Here is a 23,127-nt window from a genome sequence, read left to right as displayed (position 1 = left end):
TAATTTGAGACATTCAGCCTAATAAGTTGAGATAATAAACCACATAGTTATGGATTCATATGAATCTGATCCGGATCAATCCAAGTCCAATCCACTTTGATTTCATTCATATAGGTTGATTTTCAATCCGATCCAAATGAATCTGAATCAGATCCGGTCCAAGGTAAGTAAATAACCACCCCTACCTCATCTTAATATTAATTCCCATTTCACTCTTTTATGTTTGATTTGTTTCATTTTCATGATTCGATCTCTATAATCCATCTCATTACATCTTATTAACAAAAGAAAGGTTCCTGGAGAAACCCTAGAAAACCCTAAGGTCAATTTTTCCCGCTCATTTGGAGGATATCTTATAATGGAATTAAATTTAATTTTCTAATCCAATTTTTTTTTTTTCATATTATTAAATTTCGTATAATCTAATAATTAAACACCTAATTAAATATTATTTTCTACTAATTCTTTAACTAATCTCCTAAACATTGGCATAATTCTAAATTAATTTTCCGTATAATCTAATAATTAAACACATAATTAAATATTAATTTCTACTAATCATTTAACTAATCTTCTAAATATTTAATTTTCTAATCCAATTTTTTTCATATTATTAAATTTCGTATAATCTAATAATTAAACACGTAATTAAATATTAATTTCTACTAATTCTTTAACTAATCTCCTAAATATTGGCATAATTCTAAATTAATTTTCCCTATAATCTAATAATTAAACACGTAGTTAAACAACACAAGTTTAAATTAGTTTTCTAATACTATTTTTTTTATATTTTATTAAATTTCATATAATCTAATATTTAAACACCTAATTAAATATTAGTTTCTACCAATCCTTTAACTAATCTCCTAAATATTGGCATAATTCTAAATTAATTTTCTAATACTATTTTTTCATATTTTATTAAATTTCATATAATCTGATATTTAAACACGCTAATCATTTAACTAATCTCCTAAATATTGGCATAAGTCTAAATTAATTTTCTAATACTATTTTTTCATATTTTATTAAATTTCATATAATCTGATATTTAAACACGTAATTAAATATTAATTTCTACTATTCCTTCAACTAATCTCCTAAATATTGGCATAAATCCACACATTTTCAATGACACGGTTCCTCTATTTTCTTATCACACGTTTCCCCAAAGACTTATCGGGAACAATAATCTAATATCACTACAAGAAAAATGAATTTTAGTGACAACACAAGTTGTCACATTAGATCATAAACTCTTTATACGCACTCTTTATAAGTATATTTCTCTCTGTATCTCTCTCCATCTCTCACTGTATTTGCTGCTCCAACACCTCAGGTAAAAAAAGCCATGTTCTTTTTAACGTTCCCTTGCTTTGGTCCCTGTTATTTAATCTGTTTTCACTTGCTTCGGTCTCAGTTCGTTTGCCCAATTTCACCAAAATCTTAAATATCCTGATTTTTGTTTCATTGAAGGATTGAAGGATTTTTATTCATTGAAGCAGTTATGGCTCCACGAAATTCAACTACACAGGTTTCATTGCTTCATGAAATTGATACAAGCACAATTAATTGGAAGATAATTGTACGGGTAATTCGTCTATGGTTAGTGCCAGATAGGTGGAGAAAAACAGAAATGGGTAGCATTGAAATGGTTTTTTTGGATGAGAAGGTGATGTTTTTATTTTTCCGGATTCTTTTCTATTTATTTATTTTTATTTTTGTTTTATATTCCCAATATTTAGGAGCTAACTATTTTATTGATTTTGTAACAGGGTATGCGTATTCATGCTACCATAAAAAAGAATCTCATTATGAAATTAAAGGAATTAGTGAAAGAAGGCGAAACTTATATGTTTCAAAATTTCTTGGTGGGTGATTCAAATTTACCATTTAGAGTATCTACGTACAAATTTAAGCTCAATTTTGTCGGAATGACTGTAGTTACTAATTTAGTAGCCGAATATATTCCGACAACCAACTTCAAGTTCGTTTCTTTCGACACAATAAAGAAGAATGTGGATGAATATTTATTATTTGGTACGCAATTGTTTCATATAACTTAGTTTGGTAAATGTTTGTTATGTCTTACCGTTAATCACTAATATATTTGTGTCGTCTGTATCACAAGGGTTATGTAGAAATCCTCAGTAATCAAAATAATGTTGCAATTTGATTCAGTATATAACTCTGGTACATTTGATTTAATTTATTTATTTGTACATATGTAATTGGCCATGTGGTAGAGAAGGGGCATATAAAGGAGATCACTACAAAAGGAGAGAAAAGCAAACTTTTGGATGTTATTCTGCAAGATTTAGAGTAATTTAAATATTATATATTTTTTTTTTACAATTTTTATATGGATTTATTCTTATAATATTTTTAGTAATTTATTTTACATTACAGGAAAAACACAATTAAATGTACTTTATGGGAAGCATTTGCTGAACAAATTGATGCATATGTAACGAATACGGACCAAAATGGACTGTGGTCATACTTCAGTGTTTCAGGGCTAAAACTTATTGTGGTGCGTGTTAATATTTACATACCCTAATATTGATGCATATTTAGGAATTTGTTAAAATATTGATGCATATTTTTGTATATTAATTCACCTAAAATCATACTTAGGAAGCACGAGTTTGTCAAATGTTCGACATGGATCACAACTACTGATCGAACGAATTTGAAAGAAGTTTTAGACTACAGGTATATGTACTAACATTTGATCATTCAACTTTTAATATATATATATATATATATATATATATATATATATATATATATATATTGATATGCCTAATTGGGCCAACCCAATGGGCCTACAATTTCTTTACCTACTGGGCTACGAGTCCAATATCGAAGACTAATATCACCGAGGCCCAAACACCTTCAAGTAAGGCTTGGGCCCAACAAAGCAAACCCAACCCAATAAACGACATATAAATAGAGGTTTTCCTCATTTTATTAAGGTACGTCCTATTAACTGAGCAATACTATCAACTGTATTCTCTGGACTATTTCTATGATCAGCACGTCTGACTTGAGCGTCGGAGGGGTTTCCGCCGGATCAACCCCCGGCTTAGTTCATGTGTTCTATGATCGCAGGTACCTCAGGATCATCAAGTTGTCAAGCTACTGGTCTGCTTTGCTCTCCCAGTTCATTTTCTACTCCACCCTAGGTGAGCTACATTTTAGCATCATCATTTTGGCGCCGTCTGTGGGAACGATGCAGACCAGATCACGTAGCCAACAAGATCCTCCTGAGGCGTCTGCTCGGAGAGAAAAGGACACAGCAAATGACCTCCCACCTCGTGGAGGCTCTGGCTTGCCACCTCCTCCACATCCCATGGATCCGCCTCGCGAGGTTCAGGTGATCCCCCTTGGGGACCAACCACTCGCCGATCCACCGCTCCCTGCTCCTCGAATGGTTCAAATAACCGAGGATGCGCTTCAACGCATGATAGCAGAAACTTCAACTCGCGCTGCCATAGAGGCCGTGACCCAATATATCGCCACGAGGGGAGCAAATGCTCCCAACGCGATACCAGCACCTGCTCCACATGTGGAGCCACCTATGGCACCACCGCCGTCGACTCCCTGGGGGCTTACATATGCCCCCTAAATATTTCACTCGCCAAGGGTTATCGACTCCCTGGGGGCTTACATCTGCCCCCAAAATATTTCGCTCGCCAAGGGTTATCGACTCCCTGGGGGCTTACATCGCCCCCAAAATATTTCGTTCGCCAAGGGTTATCGACTCCCTGGGGGCTTACATCTGCTCCCAAAATATTTCGTTCGCCAAGGGTTATCGACTCCCTGGGGGTCACATCGCCCCCAAAACATTTCATTCGTCATAGCAGGAGCCAACGCTCCTCCTCGTGAGGCCCCACTGGGTCCTCAACATGATCAATTTCTACTTACTTCTCGAACGGTTCAGATAACCAAAGAAGACCTTCAGCGTATGATCACGGAAGATTCAACTCGTGCTGCCACTGAATCAGTGGCACCATATATCGCCAAGGTGGGGCATCTCACCCCAGTGGTTCGTGATCGCCTCATCCTAAATGGGGGGCTATCCCATCCTAAAGTTGGGCATCACATCTCAAGGGTGGTACATCCACTTACCTTTCAACCCCAAGGGGCTGCACATCCCATCTCAAGGAACGAGGATAATCTCCCTACTAAAAAAATAGAACATCCCCAAGGGGGTGCACATCCGATCTCAAGGAACGAGGATAATCTCCCTACTCAAAAAATAAAACATCCCCAAGGGGGTGTACTTCCGATCTCAAGGAACGAGGATAATCTCCCTACTCAAAAAATGGAACATCCCCAAGGGGGCGCACATCCGATCTCAAGGAACGAGGATAATCTCCCTACTCAAAAACTAAAACATCCCCAAGGGGGTGCACATTCCATCTCAAGGAACGAGGGTAATATCCTATTCAAAAAATAAAACATCCCCAAGGAGGTGAATATCAACCAAATAAAAAAAAAAAAAAATAGAAGAAAAAAGAAGAGAATGAAAAAAGAGAAGAAGCAAGAAGAAGAAAAAAGACACAAGAAAAAGAAGAAGAAAAAAGAGAAGAAGAAAGAAGAAGAAAAAAGAAGGAGATAAAATAAAAAAATAAAAAATATATATATATATATATATATATATATATATATATATATATATATATATATATATATATATATTTTAGCCAAGCCGCGCGCCCCCCGAGCCGGCCAAGCCGCCGCGCGCGCGCCCCTCCAAGCCAGCTGTGCGCGCGCGCACCGAGAAAAAAAAAAAAAAAATAAAAAAAAAAGAAGAAGGAGGCGCGCGTGCACCGCACGCGCGCGTGGCAGACACGCGTGACGCGCGCGCGTGCACAGCACGCGCGCTTCAGCAACAAAAAAAAAAAAAAAAAAAGAGAGAAGAGGCGCGCGTGCACCGCACGCGCGCGTGGCCGACACGCGCCTGACGCGCGCGCGTGCACAGCACGCGCGCATCAGCAGTTAAAAAAAAAAAAAAAAAAAAAAAAAAAAAAAAAAAAAAATGGGGAAACTACAGATAAATCCCTAATCCAAAACTCAACACACAGATCAGTCCCTAGGTAGTTTCCCCAAGCAATTCAGTCCCTATTCACGCGTCTGACATGCAGTTCAGTCCCTAATGTGAATTTTATATATTTTATTATATTCTCTCTCTTCTTTTTCACTCTCACCCTTTTCTCTCTCTTCTTTTCTCTCTCTTCTTTTTCTCTCTCTTCATCTTCTCTTTCTTTCTTCTCTTTCTTCTCTGTTTCTACTGCTCTCTTTCTTCTCTATTTCTTCTCTCTTTCTCTCCTCTGGTTTCCTTTTTTTTCCGACGAAAAAATCACTGTAAAATCCACCCACCCCACAATGGTTTGGAATCCCGGAAGGTTATTTTACTGTTGCCCACACCATGGCTACTCCCATTCGTGTGAACCATTTGAAGTTGGGCAAACTTTTTCCAACTCAAATCGTGAAGAAAATGAAGCTACAAGTGCGTCGATGAACCAAGTCCATCAAGAAAGTGAAGTGAAGAATTGCAATTCTGAAGGTGGAGTAGTTCATAGTTTGATAGTGTTGAATCTAGTAATATTTGCAGTCTACATGCTATGTAAAACCTATGTACTGTTGTTTAATTAGTGAACATAAGAGTAGAATGTATAAGCTGGTAAAGTTCGGGTTATTCGTGAATATAGTACGCTTTGTTCACCAAATAAGTACAATGTATAAGCTGGTAAAGTTCGGGTTATTCGTGAATATAGTACACTTTGTTCATCAAATAAGTACAATGTATAAGCTGGTAAAGTTTGGGTTATTCGTGAATATAGTACGCTTTGATCATCAACTAAGTACAATGAATACACATGTGAAGTACAAGTGATTCGTGACTATAGTACGCTTTGTTCACTGATAAAGTATATGTTTGCCATTCATATAGTATTGTTACAGTCTATATATTATTGTCGGCCCAATGCATCCATATGATCGCATTTTAAGACACAACTCTTCATTTGAAGACTATTAAGAATGAATGGAGACAATATGGGAGTTGATCAATATCGATTATGGTAACAATTGAGGAAAATATTAGTTTTACACTTGAGCATTGTAGACTTGTATGAATATATTGTATAGTATATGAGTATCATGTATGAAATTCAACATATTTATGGGATCTTGTATTCCAAACGCAACAATAATTCTCACCTACCTTAAAATAACCATCTAAAACATAATTTATGCATCTCCCGTACTTATTGATCATTAAAGCGTCAATGAAATTGGTACAATTCAATTCATCAAAAAATATGGTACGCTTTGTTCATCAAGTAAGTACAATGAATACACATGTGAAGTACAAGTGATTCGTGACTATAGTACGCTTTGTTCACTGATAAAGTATATGTTTGCCATTCATATAGTATTGTTACACTCTATTTATTATTGTCGGGCCAATGCATCCATATGATCGCATTTTAAGACACAACTCTTCAGTTTAAGACTATTAAGAATGAATGGAGACAATGTGGGAGTTGATCAATATCGATTATGGTAACAATTGAGGAAAATATTAGTTTTACACTTGAGCATTGTAGACTTGTATGAATATATTGTATAGTATATGAGTATCATGTATGAAATTCAACATATTTATGGGATCTTGTATTCCAAACGCAACAATAATTCTCACCTACCTTAAAATAACCATCTAAAACATAATTTATGCATCTCCCGTACTTATTGATCATTAAAGCGTCAATGAAATTGGTACAATTCAATTCATCAAAAAATATGGTACGCTTTGTTCATCAAGTAAGTACAATGAATACACATGTGAAGTACAAGTGATTCGTGACTATAGTACGCTTTGTTCACTGATAAAGTATATGTTTGTTATTCATATAGTATTGTTACAATCTATATATTATTGTCGGCCCAATGCATCCATATAATCGCATTTTAAGACACAACTCTTCATTTTAAGACTATTAAGAATGAATGGAGACAATGTGGGAGTTGATCAATATCGATTATGGTAACAATTGAGGAAAATATTAGTTTTACACTTGAGCATTGTAGACTTGTATGAATATATTGTATAGTATATGAGTATCATGTATGAAATTCAACATATTTATGGGATCTTGTATTCCAAACGCAACAATTATTCTCACCTACCTTAAAATAACCATCTAAAACATAATTTATGCATCTCCCGTACTTATTGATCATTAAAGCGTCAATGAAATTGGTACAATTCAATTCATCAAAAAATATGGTAAGCTTTGTTCATCAAGTAAGTACAATGAATACACATGTGAAGTACAAGTGATTCGTGACTATAGTACGCTTTGTTCACTGATAAAGTATATGTTTGTCATTCATATAGTATTGTTACACTCTATATTATTGTCGGGCCAATGCATCCATATGATCGCATTTTAAGACACAACTCTTCAGTTTAAGACTATTAAGAATAAATAGGAACAATGTGGGAGTTGATCAACATCGATTATGGTATGTTTTTCGTGAATACACATGTGAAGTACGCTTTGTTCATCACGTAAGTACAAGTCTAGTGTTGACAAGGTATCTTCGAATAGACTAGAAAGTATTTGTTGCTCATTTTTATGGTACGCTTATATTCTTTATACAAACTAATTAATTGCAAAATAAAGTACCATGTGTTCAAAAGGTAAGTACATTTCATCGAAACATATAGTACAATGTATACAATGGAAAAGTACGAGTAGAGCTAATCAATAGTATTATTAGCTCTACAACAAAAGGACAGATTGTTTATGGCACAAAAACACATTCATCTGTTCATTAATTAATTACAAAAAAACACAAAAACCCCAAAACACTTCCAGTCCCAGTTTTTTCACAATAACGCTAAATATCTTTCATCTTTAGCTTCCACTTCTACTCCCCGATGCCTCAGAAAGATAATTGCTAGTTTTGGGCGAAGTGTTTTGATATCGCAAGTTTTTGCCTTAAACCAAATATCTTCACTGTCTACAGCATGACAATATGCCCACATGCAGACAAACAAGCCGCAATCAAGGTTCCCATCCTGCTGTCTGCATCCATGAACCCATTGAGCTTCCGATTGTATCTCCAACCCAGACATTCTTTCAATCACCTTGCTGTAAAACGGGGCCTGTAAAACGAGGCCTACGAAAATAAAATACATACATTGACTGCAATCTTCTTTTACATCAATTCCGGCAATTACATACACATAAAACTACAATTATAACAAATACAACGTACTATAAAGTTCCACATGTCAATACCATCCAAAGTTACTCGTAATACCATTCAAAGGCACTAGTAATACTATTATGGCATATGACTTATACTACAGGACCATCAAACATTATACTTCTAGTACCCTGTGTCAATACCATTATTACATATGACATATCCCTTGTTGGGACTAAATGCTTTCGGGACAGTACTTCGAGTACCCTGTGTCAATACCATCTAAATGCACTATTAATACCATTACTGTCCATGACACATACTATAGAACCAGTACGAAAAATACAATAAGCCTCTTTCCCATATCCTATATGAAACCCTTGTTAGGACTCAAAATGCTTTGGGGACATGCTAATGTCACCGAAGAATAATACCCATGAGGAAACTGTTACAAAATCATGAAATTCGACAACAAATAAATGATCTTTGCAAACCCAAACAACAGAAAAACAGATATTGGAACCGATTTAATGATTAGGGAAAACACCGAATAAAGTCGAGGCATAATACCCATGAGAGGATATGTTCAAAATCATGCAATTCTACAACAAATAAACCTTTTTGCAAGCTTAAGCAACACCCAAATGGGTCTGTTTCCAAGAAAATGAAAGAAAAAAAAAATCAAACCTTGTTGTTTACCCTGCTTCACCATTGTCGAGAAATGGGTTTGTTTATTTTTATTTTTCCTTTCGTTTTATAATTTTTCTGCGTTTTGTTGATTCTTCGTGCTTCGTTGTTTCTTCCTTCTTTGTTGTTTCTTTGTTCTTCGTTTCTTCTCTGTTTCTTCTTTGTATGTAAATGAGTATAAACTGAACGGTGGTTTTTTTCCTGCGCCTTTTTAGCTTCTTTCTTGTTGTTTGATTTTTGAAATGTAACGGGCAAAGAGCGTGTAACACAAACGGCGCGTTGGAGGTTGGAAAAAAGTTATGTAAAATTAGTATAAAGTAAAGGGTATTTTAGTATTTGCACATTTTATTAGGGACTGAACTGCATGTTAGGCGCGTGAGTAGGGACTGAATTGCTTGGGGAAACTACCTAGGGACTGATCTGTGTGTTGAGTTTTGGATTAGGGATTTATCTGTAGTTTCCCCAAAAAAAATTGGAGCGCGCGCAAGCACGCGCGCGCGCTTTCCAAGGAGCCCTTGGACTGCGTGCTCCCATCAAATCGCGCTCAACTTTCACCGTCCTCCACCAAATTGCGCGTAGATTTTGACTCGCTTCTCCAAATCGCACGAGAATTTCAACGCGCTCCACCAAATTGCGCGAGCTCTTTAACGCACCTACCAAATTGCGTTCGCTATCAAATAAAAAAAAAAAAAAATTATTTCTCCACACCATGCCAACGATTAACGCAAGACTACAACACCGATCTACTCTCGACAAGATCCAGTACCCTTTTCAACGTGGCTCCCACATCCTCTCGAGAGTGGGGGGCTTGCGAGACAACTCCCACGAGGAGCCAACTCGCGCAGTAATACAACCCACAGCGAGACAACTCCCACGAGGAGACAGCTCGCTCGGTCCTACAACCTCTTACAAGGAAACTCCCACGAGGAGCCAACTCGCTCGGTCCTACGAACCCACAGCGAGATAACTCCTACGAGGAGACCACTCGCTCCATCCTATGATCCGCAGCGAGATTACTCCCACGAGGAGCCAACTCGCTCGGTACTACAACCTACAGCGAGATAACTCCCACGAGGAGACAACTCGCTCGGTATCCCAACCCGCAGCGGGACAACTCCCACGAGGAGCTAACTCGATCGATATTACAAATCCGTTGCAAGGCAACTCCCACGTGCAACCACCTCGCTCGATAATAAGACTCGCTGCGAAACAACTCCCACGAGGAGACAACTCGCTCAGAGCAACCTCAATCCACACGCGCCTAAATCGCGCATCATCCAATGCTCCTACAACTTCGCTCAAGACAACTCCCATGAGGAGACAACTCGCCCGAAATTCACCATATAATCGCAAGCTCAAGTTAGCACGATTACAATCCTAGAAGCACTTAGAGATATTATGAGAATCTATATAGTCTGGCCAGCTTGATTACTCAAATTTATCTACTTGTTTTCGATGGGTCATTCATTAAAACGTGGCCACGGTCCAAACATACTTAAGACCCACGAGGTCTAACAAGGGGCACGACCCCCATATAAAAAAAAATCTTGAGAGCCTGATCCCCTCCTCAAGTACATCACGCAGAAAGCTATATGTAAACACATACAAGCAACGCGTCAAAACATTGAAAATGTCGAAAAATAACAACTCCCACGAGGAGAATACTAGCTCCGTGCTACTACATTATCGTGAGACAACTTCCACGAAGACGTAACTCGATCAACTCGATTACCCCAGAGACAACTCCCACGAGGAGATTACTTGATCCGTGCTACTACATTATCGCGAGACAACTCCCACGAGGAGATAACTCGATCAACACTATTACCCCGCGACAAGATAGCTCCCACGAGGAGATAAATCGCTACTACATCGTCGCGGGACAAAACCGACGACTCGATTAATTTATATTGCGGCAACTTTGTCGCGCTATGCGCCAACGCGCATTCACACCCCTCCGACACACGCTCCAACGCGTTTTCGCATACCATTAGGCCATACGCCAATGATCGACTTCTCCAATTTTTACTCTCGACACGATTTGAGACCCATCACAACATGGCCCCCACAGCGACTCGAGAGTGGGGGGCTTAATGATATGCCTAATTGGGCCAACCCAATGGGCCTACAATTTCTTTACCTACTGGGCTACGAGTCCAATATCGAAGACTAATATCACCGAGGCCCAAACACCTTCAAGTAAGGCTTGGGCCCAACAAAGCAAACCCAACCCAATAAACGACATATAAATAGAGGTTTTCCTCATTTTATTAAGGTACGTCCTATTAACTGAGCAATACTATCAACTGTATTCTCTGGACTATTTCTATGATCAGCACGTCTGACTTGAGCGTCGGAGGGGTTTCCGCCGGATCAACCCCCGGCTTAGTTCATGTGTTCTATGATCGCAGGTACCTCAGGATCATCAAGTTGTCAAGCTACTGGTCTGCTTTGCTCTCCCAGTTCATTTTCTACTCCACCCTAGGTGAGCTACATTTTAGCATCATCATATATATATATATATATATATATATATATATATATATATATATATATATATATATATATATATATATATATATATATATATATATATATATGTATGTATATATAACCTTGAGTATAATCAATCGTTATATATTTTAATACCTGTAAATTTTACAGGCTTGCATTGAGCGAAGAAGTCTATGTCCCATCAGTTAGTCAATTATCGTCCCAACTTTCTTTGCCTCGATCGTACGATCCACTCCAGGCAGATAGAATGACCATTGATGAGTGCGTTGAGAGTACAAAGGTACGTTGATTCGTCGAACATATATCTGATATATTCTTAATTAAACAAATATAATGCTTAAGAATCGATTGTTGTATATATACTGTAGGTATGTGTTGGATCCATACTGGCGAAAATTCTGGAAATCGAGTCGGCAGCTAATTGGTGGTATGTTTCATGTAAAAATTGTGTGAGGAAGGTCGAACCTGTCTCAAAGAAATATTGGTGCGAAGAGTGTGACGGGTTTGTTCCTGCTGTACCAAGGTAATTATACTTTGATTTGGTAATATTTTACGAAAACCATCATTCCTCTTAATATTACGAAAGCCCCTTTGCTTGTAACATGCTCCTCGCCATCTCAACCACCGTTCTATTTTTCCGTTCGGCGACGCCGTTTTGCTCCGGAGTGTAAGGAGTTGTTAATTCCCTACGAATGCCATTATCTTCACAAAACCGATTAAACTCAGTAGACACGAACTCACCACCTCTATCCGTACGAAGTGCTTTGATGAAAGAGCAGCTTTGCTTCTCAACCATAGCTTTAAAGTGTTTGAATTTTTTAAATGCTTCTGATTTATTCTCCAAAAAATAAACCCAACTCATACGACTATAATCATCGGTAAGGAGAAAGAAATATCGACTCCCACCAAGTGATATAGTACGCATAGGACCACATAAATCAGCATGTATTAATTCAAGACACTTTGTAGCTCTCCAAGCCTTTCCAACAGGAAAAGATTTTCTAGTTTGTTTCCCATAAATACATGCTTCACAAAGTTCGATCGAACCAATTTTCGGTAATCCGAAAACCATACCTTTTTCGGTCAGTAATTTTAGACCCTTCATATTGAGATGCCCGTAGTGTAAATGCCAAAACTTTGAGTCATCTTTTCCACCAGCAGCAAGAGCAAAATTTCCCACCATGCCAACTTCCAATGGGAACATATTGTTTTGAGTCATCTGGATATTAATCAGTGTATGGCCTGATTTCTTGTCTTTGATAACACATGAACAATCCGTGTGTGGAGCACACGATAAGCTGGTAGGGCCCTTGTTGCCTTTGACTAATATAATTTTCATAGGGGGTTATTGCTAATTTTTTTAACATGGGGGGTTTTTCACCAATTTTAGATTACACAGGGATGGTTTTTGCAAAAAAACCTATTAGTTAGTGTACATTCATCATCTATATAAATTACTCCCTCAAATGGACATGTACAAACGTACATGTAAAAAAACATGCGCAAAAGAGCATTCACGACAACGTTCTTAAAAACACGAACTACAATACTAGGACTTTAATATGCATCAACAAACAATAGCAAAAACACTAGATAAAAAAGATGGGGTTGTCTAGGGTCCGAGAGGGTCTGTACTACTCGGACCCAAACGAATAAATCTGATGCGTTGAAAATATTAAATAAATAATTATAACCGTTGATTTGAAGTACGATCCAAGTATGACTCAGTACGAACCTAGTTATTTATTAATTTTAGTACGAACCTAGTAAAATTAGATCGTACACATATCGTACTTCCTCGTACTCCATCGTACTTCATGTAAAATTACTATATTACCATTACACAATTGGGGTTGTCTAGGGTCCGAGAGGGGTTGTACTTCTCGGACCATAATCAGCCGATAAAAATGCACCACATAAGATTAGTACGTACCCAGGACAAAATAGTACGATACCTACCTTATAAGTAAAATTACATAAAACCCCTTTTAATAAAAAATGAAAATTTAATTAGGAAAATAGTAATTTAAAACTTAATTACAAATCAACAAATTTAAAATCATATTACATGGAAAAAAAGGAATATCACGATCAAATCCAATTAGTTTTCTTAAACTTTAAACCTAATAACATCAGTCTCCATAATTCATAAACTATGGTTCCTCACACACAAAAAAGAAAAAAAACATCATCGATCTTTTCCTTCTTTCTGGCAAACTGCCTGTGATTCTTCTTGCCGTACGGCGTAGAGAAAGGTAAGACAAATCTGTTCATGTGTCCTGTAGGACTGGATGATAGCTGATCCATTTTATTTTCTTGACGGTTTTATCAACTGATGGTAACAGCGGTATTTTCTGTATCACAACCTTGAAACATTAGATACCTAAATTACGTGATTAAGCATTAGATAAATTTGATGGCCAGATAAAATCGAGTACTGTTTTGTATCGGAAGATCAGATTAAGCACTTGGAATTGGGAATTTTGAGAATGTTCCAATCTGATGTCTTACCATATTTCTTGAAATTGCTTGCTAGTAGAGTTAATGCAAAGTCTGAAGCAAGGTTTCAATATTAAACATGAAAGCATGCTCTTTTCATTATGTGAGTTTCTAGTAAAAATAACTGCTGGTAAGTTTTTCCTCTTGTCTGTATAATTAGGTTATTTTCTGCTTTTCAAGTGGACATGGAAAATCTTTTAACAGAGAAATTACCTATGAATTGAAATCGTAGTTTTATATGAATTACGTTTAAGTGCTTGAATGCTCATTTATTGGTTGTTCATTTCAAGTTAGTATATATCCATTCTAACATACTCATTATATATATCTCATAGTGGTATACTCGAAGATGGCCGAAGAGATTTACAGTCTGCTTATTTTCGATAGCAACAAGGGCTCAACGGGCGAGGTTCAGCTTTGATGCTTCAACTCTGTTATGAAGGCACCAACGCTCGAAGATCTCCGGTCATACCATTTGCAGGACCATGTTTCACTTTTTATGACTTATTTTTCTGAGATACCTCTGTAGTCACCTTCACTCGAACCTTATTTTTTTTCCTGATTATTTTTTGTAATTATGTGATGTTGCTCTAAAAACATGTTGATTGATTTACTTTCATGTGGCTTTGAGATGGAAATCTTTTGTTTTTGAAGGATACAAAAAAACTATATTATAGTAAGGCTTTTGCTGTTTTTAAGAATCCCACATGAATTTTTGTTCTTTCGGTTTTGAGGTATATGTATGATTTTGTAATGTATCCATACCCTAACATTTCAATATATATATATATATATATATATATATATATATATATATATATATATATATATATATATCACAATTGAACTGATGTCATTGAGATGTCATTGAGGTGGTGTTTGCTGCATCATTTTATTTTCTGGTTTATATAGTAAACTGATATTAGTACGGTCACTTTTCGTCTTCATATTTCAATATGAATAATTGTTTCTGGTTTATATAGTAAACTGATATTAGTATGGTCACATTTTCAGAAATATGAATATTGTGTTTTTTTTCCTTTCTAAAACTGGACTTTTTGATTTAATTCTATAGCCTATTTTGTAATCTATAATGTAAATACACATCAATGACACTATTTTGAATATGGAACAAACATTTGACGCATGCTGTTATTACTAAATAGTGTGAAGATATTACTTGGGCATTCAAATTATAACCTGTCCTTATTAATTCTTCATTCGCTTATAGAACAACAAATACATTTGTCTTTTCACATGAATTAAACATAATTATTCTCACAGTAAAATACTGATCAACCGCGAAAGAAACAATATGCTTAACATTACAATCTAATACAAAATTGAGATGTGTAAATTACAATAAATCCAAAACAAAGTTTATTGTAAAGTACCGTACGAAAAATATACCCAAAAATTAGTATTTTTTTCCCTTGGAGAATAAAGGCTACTGAAGTGGACAATAAGAGAAAGCAAGACGATGGCAGTCAAAGAAACTGATGCAGAATCAAGAGGAGGTGGGGTCATGGTGGTCGCATAGGGCTTTCATCATTGGTGGTTTGTGCACAAGCATCTGGCTGAGAAGTTGCACACGAGGGGGTGGTACCGTGGTGGGGGTGGCCGGTGAATTTGCCCTGCCACCAGCTGACGAGTCTATACTGTTACAGTTAAGTTCTGGCTGAGAGTGCAGTTATAGTAGTGGTTCCCGGCGGAATCGAGAGTGATATTCGCCGGTCTGGTGGTGATATAATACACAACATAACCACACTTACATTTTCAGATATAAAATGATGAACATAGGACAGCCTATCAACTCCCAAGTCCCAATTATAAAGACAATTATGGACTCCCACAAAAATTATTTTTAAACATCATAGCATACATTCCAAAATCAAAGCAAACATTCCAACTGACAACCTCAGAGAATAACCTCAGAGAAGTTAAATTCCATGTCATCTGCCCACACCTTATAACTCTATATACGGCCCATCTAACGGAGCTCCTCGAGGATTGATTATGGTACTTATCTGGTAACATCATAACAATAATAACATCTCAGTTTCAAAAATGACATAACATAACCAAAGCATGAGACGAGTAATAATATAATACACAATATCAACATTAATTTTATTATGAATTAATGAACAAACATGGACCTCATAATCCTGTTAGATGATTTCTCATTTTTAGCAGCTCCGCTGTCGGGACGGTCAGATTCTTTCCATCTTTGATCGAAATTTCGAACCCATCATGCTGTAAGTTCGGGCTGACATCATCCAACAAAGCGTCCCACTTGAGTGCCTTCTCTCTCTGGGAATCCACACGACCAGTACGGCTCGTCGCGAACCGATTTATACGTTTCTACAATTGGCTGGTAAGGCTTGTCGCCGCGTCGGACATTCCGCCGGTGATGTAAACCTGGGAACTCGAATTGCTCTCACCACCATTCCCACCATTGGATTGGTTCCCGGCACTTTTAACATAGGGAGGGCTCCTGGATTGTCTGGTGGAAGGGTTGCATACTGCGAAAATCAATTTAAGATTTTGAAAATCCAGTAAATCAATTTTGAAAATTGAAGATTTAATCCATGGTTCAAAGTAGAAAATAAGAAATGGACAAGATTTAGCAGAATAAGAGGGTTACTGTAAGACAAGGACTTAGCATGCAAACTTGCTCAATCCCATCGCCTATACACTGTGTATTCGACGCCTCTATATTCGCCCACCGCCGCAGCTTTTCCAAGGTCTGTCATCGGCCCCTAACAGCAAAAATCTCCTTGGCTCGCTCGAAGAAGCATTCTTCCCGCACTGGTATTAGGACGACCACTTCATCCCTTCCCGAAGAGTAGTTGAATTCCGAGGAATCAATATCAATTCTTACGAAATTGAAGAATTAGAGATGATTTGGGGGTTAGGGATGAGTTCATGGTTTTTGGGAAAAAATTATGAGAAATTATTTGGAGAGACTCGGATTTTCTTTTGGATTTTACTCGGATTATTTTTTTTTAGAATTATATGAGGTTAAAAGAGTAATTTAAACGAAGTACGATCTGTGTACGGTGTTGTACGATCTGTTTTTACTAGGTTCGTACTTTAATTAATAAATTCCTAGGTTCGTACTGATTCGTACTTGGATCGTACTTCAAATAAGTGGTTATAACTATTTATTTAATATTTTCAATGCACCTGATTTAATCGTTTGGGTCCGAGTAGTACATACCCTCTCGGACCATAGACAACCCCTGGGTTGTCTAGGGTCCGAGAGGGGTTGTACTTCTCGGACCTAAACGATTGAATTTGGACCGTATAAAATAATTAAAATTTAATCTCATCCATTAATTTACTAATACGACGTAGTACGATACTAGAGATTTAAAAATCGGGTTAATATTCGAGATACCCCTCAAACTAAACCTAATTAGATGTAAGACACAACCTTAAATTGAACATTTTAACTAAATCCTTATTTGTAAACAAAATTTGATTAACATTCTTTTATTTTTATTTAACCCGAAAATACCCTTAATATAACAAATTAAAACCTAGGTTTCTCTCTCTTCTCTCATTTCTCCTTTTCTCGTTCTTTCTTTTTCCGCCTCCCTACCACGGTTTTCTCTCTTCTTTTTTCAACCGTCCCACCCCTCTCAACCGTCCCACCCCTCTCTCTTTCTATAGTGTTGACTTGTTCGGCACGGGGCTGAAGAGGAAAGAGTTTCATGCCAAGACAAGTACCAGATCGAATTTGGAATTCGAGGGGGCAGGTTTTGTTGGCAAGAATGATGGGCGGCGGGAGGATGACGCGGAACGTGGAGAAGAGAAGACTCACTTTGCCATCGGATGAATCTGATACGACATATCTGTTTTTTTGTTTTTTTGTTTTTTTTTTCTTTCTTTTTATGTATCTTTAGTAGATCTGTTTTTGATGTTTTGAAAAAGAGAACAACAGATCTGCAACCAACTGTGGCGCGGCAATTCTGGAAAAGCTTTGTTCGGCGGCGCGGCGGACCTCGACTCGCCTAGGTCTGGTGCGGAAGGGGCGATTGCATCACTGTTTGTGCGTCTGGTTATGGAGCAGCAGGGAAGGGTTGCTAATTCGACATCGTTGATCTGCTTGTTGCACGTTTTCGACGGCGACTAGGGCTGGTTGTGAATTCATGGTACGTGTGTGTCTAATTTTTATGAGGCGATGACGGCTCAACGGTGGTCGGTCTTCGTCTGCTGGCGGCGCTCGGGTTTAAAACGGTGAAATTAGAATTTTCAAAATGACTACGGTAGTCTACAGGGTCTGACGGCGTTGTGAATCAAAAGATCGGAGCTAAGGTTCAAGAGGGCGTATCTAGGGTTTCAGGATGACTATAGTTGTCTACGGATTACTACAAGTGACTATGGGTTACTACGGATGACTACGGATTACTACAAGTGACTATGGGTTGCTATGGATGAAAGTGATATACATATATTAAGAGTGTGCTATGAAATTGGATACATGACTATGATGACTATAAACGATTACGTAACTATGGGTTACTATATTGTGATTCATATTCTGCATTTATCTATAAAAATCAACTAAATAGTTGTTAAGAATATACAAATAAAATTAAAAAAATATAAAAATATTAATTTTTAATATTATATCAGACAAATAAAAAAATACGAAAAAGAATTTTTTTTGAAAATGTTAAATGTAAAATAAAAAATGATAAATGCAATTTAAATATTACTTGGTGCAAATTTCATTTTTTGTATTGGAGGGCATTTTTGGAATGAAATTTATAAAGGATGTGAAGCAAAAGTTTAGTTTGACTTGTCATTTAGTTCAAATAAGTTTTGTCACTAGGGACCTATATCTTATTAAAGTACGAACCCAGTAAAAATCGATCGTACGTACATCGTACTTTATTTAAATTACTTAATTAACCTTATAAACTCAAATCAATATATTAAAAAATATCCATTAAAAAATATAATAATAATCATAATTAATTAACAAAATTACCCGACAAATAAAATCAAAACCTCTTCTTCCCCAAAAACAAAATTGATTGAGATTAAGAATAGAATCCCTAGTTTCTACGTCGTTTCATCATCTCGCCAAGAATCTGTTAAGTCGAATTTGTAATTTGACATCTAAACATGTGCATTTGAACTGAGGTTGGAGAAGTAGATCCAAAGACGCCACAAATATTGCTTACATGGTGGGTAGACCTATTGCCATGGCAAAGGCTGTACAAGAATGATTTTTTTTTTTCTTTTAATCTTTCGCTAAGATTAAAAGAAAAAAAGGTTGTCCAACAATATAAAATTACTAACAAAATAATTTCAACCTCTTTAACTTGAGAAAACAGCAGAAATACATCAAAATGCGTCAAACCACAAACTGCTGTAGAATTGATTAGTGTCTTTGCTGGAATATAGTGAAGAAGTTCCTGAGGAAAGGTATAATTGTACAATGTACATCAATGCATATAGAGGCTGTATAGCTAGGCATGCATTAAGATCGAGTACAGATATCAGCCAAATAGATTTAATGAAAAAAAAAAAATAGTATGAAATTGCTAGAACATGTCAGTGCTAATCGAAACCAATTTGTACGCCGAAATTAGATTATCTACCCGACGAGACACATTGGAGTGATTCCTATGAGTCATGCCCTCACCAGTTTTATGAACATGTAAATGATCATCTGCTATTTCCGTTCAAATATTATAAAGCATGGAACAATTTTCACAGACTTGTGCCTTAAATTCAAAACAACATTCATAATCTGATGCATTATTTTGTTCGGTTAAGATATTTGACCTCATGGCATGCATTTTTTGTTCGAAACATGCAGAAATCTCATCCCTTCATAACAATTTTTGTAAAACAAATTAAACAACGAGCATAAAATTTAGAAAAGCACAAAAAATTGGTTGTTTGCAGCACAAAAAAAAAATTAGAATGCTCAAACATTTTGTTAAGAACACAAAATAACCATTAAGACATGCACCAGAGGAGAAATTGCTCTGTACCTCACAACATAAGGTCCATAACATATAAATTGCCCTAATGTGGGGTTCCCCATTTTTGTTTCCAGTATTTAATACCAACAAAAAGTGGTTTATAGAAAATTTTAATCATATAGGAATTGCATCAAACACCTTGCCTGCGATACCCACGTACAATTGGATTTTTCGTTTTTGATATGCATATACAAGAACAGATTGACATACTTTCTCTACATGATGATTTCTTGTCCCAGAGAAGTTTGCCAGGAAGGGAGTTAATGATCGATATATGATGAATTTTCTCTAGAAAAAAAAAAAAAAAAAAACCGATTGATGATGATTAATTTTTTATTTTTTTGGAGAAGAACGATCGATGATGAATAAATGAACATAACGGAATTAGGTTTAAAGTATTAGAAGAAGCCTAATTGAATTTGACGTAATATTTATCTTTATTTAATATGATTTTAAATTTGTTGATTACTTATTAAGTTTTGGATTATTAATTTCCTCATTATATTTTAAGTTTAATTAAAGGGGGTTTTTTCGTAATTTTCCTTATATTTCAGGGTTCGTACATTTTGTTGCTGGGTACGTACTTATATGATGTGGCATATTTTTATTGGATAATAATGGTCCGAGAAGTACAACCCCTCTCGGACCTTAGACAACCCCAACTAATATAGACACACTTAAATAAATTAATAAAGTTATATATGATTATGAACATTGGCCCATTAACAAAGCCCGGCTCGTATAGTCATAGCCCATGATCTATATGGGCCCAAATATGCTTATTTTCATCTATTTTCACTATTTACACTAGATTATAAAACATTTGTAAAATCTGATATATATATATATATATATATATATATATATATATATATATATATAACTTGGAAATCATACGAGAGACGTAAACTACATTATGCTAATAATTTTGATCTACAGTTCGACACCACCAAATTCTTTTCGTAGTGGCGAACTGGGGGTAGAGAGGAGATGCAAAAGATTTTTTCTAAACATTTGTAAAATCTGATATATATATATATATATATATATATATATATATATATATATATATATATATATATATATATGGGCCATTTTTTTTTTTAGAATATTTCGGACTTTTTTTTTGAGAATTGGGGTCATTTTATAATTATTTACAAAAATACAATAAAGCGTCGTTTACAACGACGCGTTTTAAGGGCCGTTGGATTGATCTGAGATTGACGGCCAGATCTCCCTCCTAATCTGACGGCCAGGATTGAAGACAAGATCTGACGGTCCTTAAAACGCGTCGTTTTGAAAGACGCGCTTTACGGACCGTTGGATCGAGCTGCGATCAACGGCCAGATCTCCTATTTTGTCCTCGTTATCTGACGGTCACGGATTGAAGACAAGATCTGACGGTCCTTAAAACGCGTCGTTTTGAACGACGCGCTTTGACCTGTCAGGGTTGAACGCGTCATTTAAAACCACGCGTTTTATGGACCGTCCGATCCTTCTCGATCCGACGGCCCTGATTTACCCGAATATATATATATATTTAATCCGAAAAATAATCTCCTTCACCTCATTTTTGCTGCCCTTTCTCCCACTGCTCCCTTCTTCCCAACAACAAATGTAAGTGTTCTTTGCTCTCTTTTTTTTTTTTTTTAATTATTGTTTATTTGTAGTTTCTAATTTATATTTTAATTAATGTAGGTAATTTTAATTAATTTCAGCAGGTTACTTATTGAGGTAATTTTTTCACTTTTTCAATTATTATAGTTAAATAGGATTTTAGTTATTAATATAATTTTGTTAAATTTTTATTAATGGTGGATTAATGGTATTTTTATCTAGTAACTTATTAATTATTTGGAGATAAATTATTTATTGTATTGTTAAAATATATATAATTTTTTATGAAATTCAATTTTTTATTGTTGTTTTTACTTGTTACTTTTAGGTTAAATTTGAACTTGTGGTGGATTTAAGAAGGAATGTTTGATTAGTAGAATAATTAGTAGGATAAATTAATTAATTAATAGTGAGTTAGTGGATAAATTGTGTTTAAATAATTCTCGAAGGGGAACTTGAACTTGTCACGAGTTGTGTTTAAATAATTTCTGAAATTTTAATTTTTTTTAATGGTTTAAATATGATACGAGTAGAATAATTAGTAGGATAAATTAATTAATTAATTAATAGTAAGTTAGTGGATAAATTGGTAGTATTAGTTATGGCATTAGCCCCTCAAGTTTACATTAGTTTCACTTTTGATCCCATGTTTTAATAATTTAACATCTTTTCATGGTTTTTTTTTTCTTGTTTTTAAATAATGGCTGAAATTTAAATTTTGTTGTGTTCTGATTGTTATAATTAGGTGAAATGTAATTTGTGGTTGATTGAGAAGGGAGTTACGTTGCTAGCAAATAATAACTATTTGGAGGTATTTATTTGTTATATTGTACAAATTTTATTTTTTTTATTGTTGAAAATTTAATTTTTTTTGTTTTATTGTTATAACTAGGTTGGAAGTGTAATTTGTGGTGGTTTGAGAAGGGATTTTTGTAGCTAGCAAATAATAATAATTTGAAGGTAATTATTTGTTATATTGTACAAATATAGTACAACTTGGGGTTGGAGCTGTTATTTTTTTCCTGTTTATTAAATAATTGCTGAAATTTTTATTTCGAAATTTTCGGAAATTGCATTAATTCTTAATGTTTTGTTCCAAAATCGGAAATAATGGTAATTTTTAGTATTTTTTTTTAATATTTTCGTAATTTTCCGGCAAAAGGCAAGAATCCAAAGCAAAGTTCAATCAAATAAAATTTAAACACTTGTAAAAACAACATAATTGATATATCAAAGCAACTATAATTCTTGCAAAACATCAATAGAAAAATAATTCAAAAATACAATATATATATATTTCCAACATGATTATTTCAAACATATATATATATTTCCAACATAATTCAAACATGATTATTTCCGAAATACAATCGGATCGGAAATCGGAATTTCCAATAATTTTATATGTAATTCCAATTCCGTTCAAAAAATAATCGGAAAAATCGGAAATCGTAAATCGGAAATTGGAATGAAAAAAAATGTTCCAAATTCGTATTATTTTATAGTGAATTATAAAATAAATTGCATAAATAAATGAAGGAAATTTTTTAAAATACAATATATAATT

At 35.4% G+C, this 23,127-nt stretch overlaps 2 long non-coding RNA genes across 2 annotated transcripts; one reads left to right on the top strand and one right to left on the bottom strand.

The window, feature by feature from the left end:
* Window positions 1-15,272: 15,272 nt before the first annotated feature.
* On the bottom strand, window positions 15,273-16,897 carry LOC105971305 (uncharacterized). Its single transcript, XR_001174034.2, has 3 exons — window positions 16,583-16,897; window positions 16,095-16,460; window positions 15,273-15,962 (listed from the first exon to the last, which is right to left on the bottom strand). It is a non-coding gene; the product is annotated as an uncharacterized LOC105971305 (long non-coding RNA).
* Window positions 16,898-21,035: 4,138 nt separating this feature from the next.
* LOC148766941 (uncharacterized) lies at window positions 21,036-22,596 on the top strand. Its single transcript, XR_016034364.1, has 4 exons — window positions 21,036-21,560; window positions 21,642-21,677; window positions 22,306-22,371; window positions 22,453-22,596. It is a non-coding gene; the product is annotated as an uncharacterized LOC148766941 (long non-coding RNA).
* The last annotated feature ends 531 nt before the right edge of the window (window positions 22,597-23,127 follow it).

This window comes from Erythranthe guttata, chromosome 11 (genome assembly GCF_056151865.1).
Source record: "Erythranthe guttata isolate IM_541 chromosome 11, IM_541, whole genome shotgun sequence".
In the NCBI taxonomy this organism is placed as follows: domain Eukaryota; kingdom Viridiplantae; phylum Streptophyta; class Magnoliopsida; order Lamiales; family Phrymaceae; genus Erythranthe; species Erythranthe guttata.
The sequence above is the reverse complement of the archived record's forward strand: the minus strand, read 5'-3'. Positions and strand labels throughout refer to the sequence as shown.